The sequence below is a fragment of the Cryptomeria japonica genome, chromosome 4 (assembly GCF_030272615.1).
Source record: "Cryptomeria japonica chromosome 4, Sugi_1.0, whole genome shotgun sequence".
Taxonomy (NCBI): domain Eukaryota; kingdom Viridiplantae; phylum Streptophyta; class Pinopsida; order Cupressales; family Cupressaceae; genus Cryptomeria; species Cryptomeria japonica.
The window spans coordinates 568134672-568143477 of record NC_081408.1 but is presented as its reverse complement, the minus strand read 5'-3'; positions in this window follow the sequence as shown (position 1 = coordinate 568143477).

Genomic DNA, 8806 nt, shown 5'->3' with positions numbered 1-8806 from the left:
AGAAGGAGAAAAGATTTCAAGCTATAGAATTAGTTAAGGTTTGATATTGTTCTATATTACCGAGCAAGATGCTAGTCGGTAAACCCTAAGTTTATCCCTATCGGTTAAAGAAGGCAGAATATCTACCGAGTGAGGTTCAGTATTTATCGAGTAACAACCGAGTAATAACAGAATGAATTGGATGGATAAAAGCATTATTAAATGAAAGATGCCAATGAGCTGGAGATGTATAGATGATTGGTATGTTGTGAAAGAAGTTTGTTGAAGATCTACGACAATGAAATTACAGGAGTTAGATCTACAGTGCAGATTGAACGGTCATAACCTAGCACAAGTTCCAAGGAAGGAATACAAGTTCCAAGGCGAGATAAAATGTTTTTAGATCAAAAGATACAATGAACCTAGTCAAGTTTGAAGATCTGATGGCTAAGATTGATCATGGGAAATGTGATCAAGGAGATTAAGTTGTTAGGAATTGTTTATAAATAAGAAATTGTTGATGAACAATGTATGAGGGCAAATAGAAGAACAGTGATACTATAGTAGTGATCACCGAGCACAGAGGACTGAAGATCTGATTAAAGAACAGATTGAGAAGCCTAGCAAGAAACAAGATAAGTCTTATGACAAGATTATCCTGAGTACATTGAGCACATAGAATCTGCTTTAGCATTTTAGATGTGAAGTTGCAGATATATATTTTATACTGTTATTTATATTGTAAGTGACAGGAAATCTCTTAACCAAGTGGACCTAACAGTCTTATTTGCAAATCCTCTAGCAAGGTAACATTCTAAATGAGTGTTTGAAATCGTTTGACAAGGTCACTTCTAACAAAGTGCAAGACTCTAACAAATCTGAGGGAAATCCCTTAACCGGGTCACATCTAGCAATGTGTTTATGTAATCTGTAATAGGATTGGCTTTTAACCGAGCATACTCTAGAAGGGTATATTTCTTAGTGGGTCTGAAATCCCACAGTGGTTTTTCCCTATTTGGGTTTCCACATTAAATCTGGTGTTAAATGTGTTATGATGTCTTAAGTGTATCTGTTTATGAGTTTGAATGATTTACAGTCATAGTTGCGTAGCAGTAAAGGCTACCGAGGTTGAATCTGATAAATATATTACATAGTGAGTTTTTATGATTCACCCCCCCCCCTCTCATCTTATTAACAATTGGTATCAGAGCTTTGGACTCTGGAAGAAAATTTTTAAGGTACATGAGGAAAGATCCAAAGATGTATAAAAGGGATGCACCAAAGCTGAACAAGTCTAGTTTCTCCACATGGCAGAAAAGGATGAAGCTGCACTTATCAGGATTTGGAGAATATGCAATATATTATCTGGAGAATGATTACAGTGCACCTAGCACCTAGCCAATGACAATAGAAGAGATAAAGGCAAAACAAGAGCATATTCAAGCGATGATTGAGATAACATTAGCATTAACTGACTCAGAGTTTAATGATCTAGAAGGTTACATTGATGCCAAAGCAATGTGGAACAAGCTTATATCTGTGTATGGTGGTGATAAACATGTTCAAAGAGAAAAAGTAGACAGTCTAAGAGGTCAACTTGAATCCATAAGAATGAATGAAAGTGAGAACATAACCCAATATAGTACAAGGTTAAAGGAAATTGTCAATCAAATCAAAGGAGCAGGAGGAACTATTGAAGAAAAGCATGTAACAAGTAAGTTGCTCAGAACACTTCTACCTGCTTATGCCATTCAAGTCTCTGTGATCAATGAATTAAGGTTTCTACCAAACATGCCGGTCTCTTTGGATGCTACTATCGGTAAGCTACATGCATTTGAGTTAAGTAATTTTGATAACAATGGGTCTTCGGTAAATAAAGTTGAATCTCCATTCAGTTCTTTTCATCTTGGTGAATCTGATGATTATAATGATAGAATGTATAAGTATACTGAAGGAAATCACAGTGGAGCAAGTGAGAGATTTAACAAAAACATGGAAGAGGTACACAAACTATATGAGGAAACCAGAAAGCAAGAAGAGTTTGAAGCACTATTAGCTAGAAGGTTACCAAGAGGCAAAGGTAAGTGATGCTCTGCAAAAAGGATTAGAAAATCTGTTTGATGGCAACACACACAAGAGCACAAGAAACAAACGTTAGTGTTAGCAACAAAAGATTATCCTAAACAGGCATATCAAGAGAGATATAAAGCATGAAATAGAAAGCATATAAACATAGAATAAAATAGCTAATCAAGATGTTCATAGTTGCTCCTCCCTTGTTCCTCTCCTCTCCAAGTCCCAAATGAGTGTAGCTCTCAGCTTTTAGCACTAGCCATGGATGCCATATGGAGATTCAAGATAGTTGAATATGATAAGCAAATGCTATGCAAGTGTAGATAGTGATGCTATGAGAAAGCTCTATGCTAATGCCAGTATAACAACAATACTCTAATGCTTCTCCTTTTTTTGCTTGAGGAGAAGGGTTCTATTTATAGAAGAAATGGGGAAATGAAGGGTTAAGATTGAATGGTTTAATCAAGGGCCAAGTTTGAAAGTTGGGGATCCATGTGCACAATTGGCACCAATAAAATGGTGACAAGTGTCAACATAGGATTGGGTTGAGAGAAGAGATTGGAGGCATTAAAGGCCTGAGAAGACCTCATGGTTATCTAGAGGCTAAGGGTCAAGTCCAAATTAAGATTACCCACTGGATTAAGAGTTAATCCAAGGATAAACCTTTGTGCAAATGTTTAAGAGATGATCATGGTCAAAGCATTAATGGCCTGATGAGACCTTTGGGTTGGGTAGAGGTTGAGTCAAAACAAATGTTTTAACCATGTGGGAGGGTTTGAGGTAACCATTAATGGTTATTGGAAACTTTGGGGATTAAGTGATTGAAGGTTGAAAGCCTTCAATGGTTATCAAAGACTTTGAGCCATTTAGTGGTTGAAGGTTGAAAGCCTTTAATGGGTATCAAAGACTTTGAGGGTTTGAGAAGTGACTTCCCTTTTGCTTAGGAATGTGACAAAGTTTAGAGAAGGGGTTAGGTTATTTAGAAGTGATTATAAAATTCTAGAAGGGGTTTAGGCATGCAAGTGGATTTTGTAGGAAAATGCAAGTGGAAGAAATTTTGGTATTTTCAATTAAAATAAAATCATTTATTTCAATTAAATGGTGTAATTTGCATTTGGATAAATATTCAAATAAATATTAATTTATTTAAATGAGAAAAATGAAGATAAAGCATTAAAATGCTTGAAGACTTTGAGGGAAACCATTAAAGGCTTGAAGACTTTAAGGAAAACCATTAAAGTCTTAAGAAGACTATAGAAGGAAGCCATCAAGTTTGAAGACTTTAAAGCCATCAAGTTTGAATACTTTAAGGGAAACCATTAAAGGTTTCAAGTGGGTGAGGATAAATAGGATTTTAAATAAATAATTTATTTAAAATAGTTGTGCAACTTGCTTTTGTAGGAAAATACAAGTGGGTGGAGGATAAAGGTGATTTTAAATAAATTATTTATTTAAAATAATTGTGCAACTTGCTTTTGTAGGAAAATGCAAGTGGGTAGAGGATAAAGGTGATTTAAATAAATGTTAATTTATTTAAATGTGAGAGGTGGGATTTTGGGGGATTTAAATAAATATTAATTTATTTAAATGTGAGAGAGTATTTAATTAAATAAATATGATTTATTTATTTAATTAATGGTCTGAATTTGGTTAAGTGAATTAAATCAAATAAATTGAATAATTTATTTAATTAATAGGAGAAGAGGGTTAAGATGAATTAATTAAATATTAATTTAATTAATTCATTAATTGATGGTTAAATAATCAAATAAATACTAAGTATTCATTTAATTAAGTGGACAGATTTATGTGAGTACAGTAAGTATAAAGGAAAGTTACCTTTAAAATGTTTTAACTGTGATAGAATAGGACATATGGCTTCTAACTATCCTGACAAATAATCTAGTGAAAAGAGAGAATGCCGAGATGACAGATAGAAAGACAATCAATACAAAGGACACCGAGACTTCAAAAGGAGAGATAGAAAGACATGCCTAGTAGCTGATGAGGAATCCAACAATGATAAATCTGATGAGACTGAGACAGAGGAAGTTGTATATGTGGCTATCAAAGATGGAGCAGATGAAGAAAGGTATGAGGAAAAAGCCTTGATATCTCAAAATTATTCTTGGATCATAGATAGTGGATGCTCACATCACATGACAGGTGATAAACACAAGTTTTTTAAATTAGAAGACTATGATGGAGGTTATGTAAGATTTGGTAATGATGCACCATGTCCGGTGAAAGGTAAAGGTTCTATTACACTTCTTGACAATGCTAAATGTGATGATGTATACTAGGTTGAAGGCTTGAAACACAATTTGTTGAGTGTAGCACAACTAAACAATATAGGATACCGAATAGAATTTCAGAAAGGAAGTGTCAAAGTTCATGACAAACATGGAAAGTTGGCTGCTACCGGGACACAAACAAAAGATATATTTCATCTTGACTCAACTCGAAACAATTGTCTGTATGCTAAAATAGAAGATACCTAGTTATGGCATAAAAGGTTTTGTCATGTAAATTTTGATAGCCTGATCAAAATAAGTAAGAAGCATCGAGTAAGAGGTCTACCGAGCTTGGAAAAACCTGAGAAAGCAATATTTCGAGGATGCCAGATGGGTAAGATGACAAAGTCAAGCTTTACAAGTAAGTCCTACACTTCTAAAGGAATTTTAGATCTTATGCACACTGATCTCTATGGCCCTATGAAAGTTCAAAGTTATTATGGTGATAAATACTTTATATTATTTGTGGATGATTACTCAAGGATGATGTCAATTATGTTTTTAAAAGAGAAATCAGAATCCTTTCAAATGTTCAAATGGTATAAGGCTAGAGTTGAAAAAGAAAGAAGAAGACAGTTGAAAAAGAAACAAGAATACAGTTGAAAAAGAAACAAGAAGACAGTTGAAATTTGGAATGGAGGATTCTAAACCTATAAGTACTCCTATGACTACCAATTGTAAACTATCAAAGAGTGATGAATCTACATCTGTTGATGAGACACTTTACCGATCTATGATTGGAAAGTTGCAATATGTGGTTCACAACAGGCCAGATATAGTGCATGCAGTAGGTATAGTTGCAAGATTTTCTGCAGATCCCAAAGAAACCCATATGACAGCAATCAAGAGAATTTTTCAGATACTTGAGAGGCACTGAAGATTATGGTTTAGTGTATCAAAAGAGGAATGATTTTGACTTAAAAGTCTACACTGATGTTGATTGGGCAGGGAACATTGATGATAGGAAAAGCACAAGTGGTGGAGCTTTCTTTTTGGGAAATAGACTAGTAAGTTGGCTTAGCAAGAAACAAGGATGCATTTCATAGTCAACAGCTGAAGCTGAATATGTCATTGCAGCATTGAATTGTACCAATATAGCATGGATCAAACAACTGTTGGAAGGTATGAATGAGAAAGTTACCAAGCCAGTAACTATATTTTGTGATAATACTAGTGCCATTAACATTTCAAAGAATCCGGTAATGCATTCTAAGAGAAAGCATATCTCTATAAAGTATCATTATCTCATAGAAGAAGTTCAAGAGAAGAAAGTTGCACTGGAATATATTAGTTCAAAGGAACAAATAGCAGACATTTTCACAAAGCCACTACCAAGGGACACTTTTGAGTATCTCAAAAATAAGTTAGGGGTCCTACCCCTATCTAGTACTCACTGATAGAGTTCAGTGAAAGCATCAATTCTATGAATCTATAGGATAACTATTTATGATTTGATGTTTCTCTACACACTTTAGGAGGTTACCTAAAGTTGTGCAGGAAATAGTGATTGAAGACAAGTTGCTCTGACCAAGACTGAGATGATACATTTGTATTTTCAGTAAGAAAATTACTTCACAGTGGAAGGAATCATGAATTAGTTTTACTTTTTGGCATTGTTGTCAAGTGGGGAGAAGACTAATAAGTGAAGATTAATAGGTGAAGATGGGAGAAGACTAATGACTAGGGGAGAAAATTTCAAGACAAGTTTAACAGCAATCCGAATCTGAATCAATTGAAATAAAATCAAGTTAGGTATTGCCATTAAAAGTTGGTTTTGCCATCAATGCCAAAGGGGGAGATTGTTAGCATTTCACAAAGGGAGATTGTTGGCATTCTAGTAAGTCTGTTGGTATGAGGATATTGAGAAGGGTGTTGAAGATTGTGGATATAACTGAGAAAGGATGATTACTGTCTTAATAATATTATTTTGTCATTGATGTCAAACAATTGATTTTTTGATTCAGTATGATGTTGCCATATCTTAATGAGTATGTTTTGATAAGTATAAAGATGTCGGTAAGTGACACAGAAATAATGAAAATGAAGGGGAGTAATAAGTTATTCAATGGGCAACTATTACCGAGTTAGATAGTGATGAGATCTTGTTGTTTTGATTGTTTTGATTGTTTTGATATCCTATATATGAGTTTTCGAAGACTGAACAAGAAGGAGAAAAGATTTCAAGCTATAGAATTAGTTAAGATTTGATATTGTTCTATATTACCGAGCAAGATGCTAGTCGGTAAACCCTAAGGTTATCGCTATTGGTTAAAGAAGGTAGAATATCTACCGAGTGAGGTTCAGTATTTACCGAGTAATAACATAATGCATTGGATGGATAAAAGCATTATTAAATGAAAGATGCCAATGACCTGGAGATGTATAGATGATTGGTCTGTAGTGAAAGAAGTTTGTTGAAGATCTACAACAATGAAAATACAAGAGTTAGATCTACAGCGCAGATTGAATGGTCATAACCTAGCACAAGTTCCAAGGAAGGAATACAAGATCCAAGGCAAGATAAAATGTTTTCAGATCGAAAGATACAATGAACCTAGTCAAGTTTGAAGATCTGATGGCTAAGATTGATCATGGGAAATGTGATCAAGGAGATTAAGCGGTTAGGAACTGTTTATAAATAAGAAATTGTTGATGAACAATGTATGCGGGCAAATAGAAGAATAGTGATACTACAGTAGTGATCACTGAGCACAGAAGATTGAAGATGCGATTAAAGAACAGATTGAGAAGCCCAGCAAGAAACAAGATAAGTCTTATGACAAGATTATCCTGAGTACATTGAGCACATAGAATCTGCTTTAGCATTTTAGATGTGAAGTTGTAGATATATATTTTATAGTTTTATTTATTTTGTAAGTGACAAGAAATCTCTTAACCAAGTGGACCTCACAGTCTTATTTGTAAATCCTCTAGCAAGGTAACATTCTGAATGAGTGTTTTGAAATCCTTTGACAAGGTCACTTCTAACAAAGTGCAAGACCCTAACAAGTCTAAGGGAAATCCCTTAACTGAGTCACATCTAGCAATGTGTTTATGTAATCTGTAACAAGATTGGCTTTTAACCGAGCATACTCTAGAAGGGTATATTTCTTAGTGGGTCCGAAATCCCGCAGTGGTTTTTCCTATTTGGGTTTCCACATTAAATCTGGTGTTAAATGTGTTATGATGTCTTAGGTGTATCTGTTTATGAGTTTGAATGATTTACAGTCATAGTTGCATAGCAGTAAAGGCTACCGAGGTTGAATCTGATAAATATATTACATAGTGAGTTTTTATGATTCACCCACCCCCCCTCTCTCTTATTAACAATAATGACTCAAATAATTCTCCATGATTATAGAAGAATCAAGAATTCTCATGATTGACCAGGGACACAACACATATACTCAAAACATAGTCACAAAAAATTGACACACAAAATAGTCACAAAACATTGTCACGTATTATTCAAAAAAATTCCTCTAAATATGGTCAAATCAGCTCTTGGCTATTTGATTATACAAAAAATGTCTTACAAATCATCTCATGGGATTTTATACAAAATTTGGCATTACAATATGTGTGATTCAACTCATCGCCATTTTAATATACAAATCATCTCATGGGATTTTATACAAAATTTGGCATTACAATATGTGCGATTCAGCTCATCGCCATTTTAATATACAAAATTTAGCATCTACATATGTACAAATCAGCTCATTGCCATTTAAATATACAAAATTATGCCCCTAAACTTGTAAAAATCAGCTCATGGGGATTTATATATACAAAAACAAATATAGAACAATTTGTCGACAATTTATACAAAATTCTCAAAATCATTCTACTCTGAACGCTAGAATCAATCAAGTGAGCTTCAGGATCGGCTCTAACCCGTATTGTGTCAAGTATTGCCTCATGGTCAGATTCAAGAACTTTCCATAAAATCTTGTTATGAGGTCTCTCACGATACTTCATCAAATGAATAACAAATAAATAACCATAAATATGCATCTTATCACTATTTTTTGGAATCAAACTATTAAACAATCACAATTCAATCATTGAAATCATGGTAAAAACAAAAAAACTAATAAAAACAACAATTCAATCATTTGAAATCATGCAAAAACAAAAATTCACTTACTTTTATGTATACAACAGTGATAGAAGTGCAGACACAGTTCCAGTGGGGCCTTCAACGACCTCAAAAACTTCTTTTGAGGTAGTTGAGGCTCTTAGGCAACTAAAACTATGTCTATAAACTGCGTACATGCTACATTAATAACCGCATACACACTATTAGACCATAAAATGTTGACAAGCCCAACAGTATTCTTTTTTCCCATTCTGGACTGATAAGTAGCGCGTACGCGCTACAAAGCCTAAAAAATGTTATCGCAGGGTACGAATAATGGAATAGTAACCTCGTATGCGCTTATGAGTAATAAGTACCA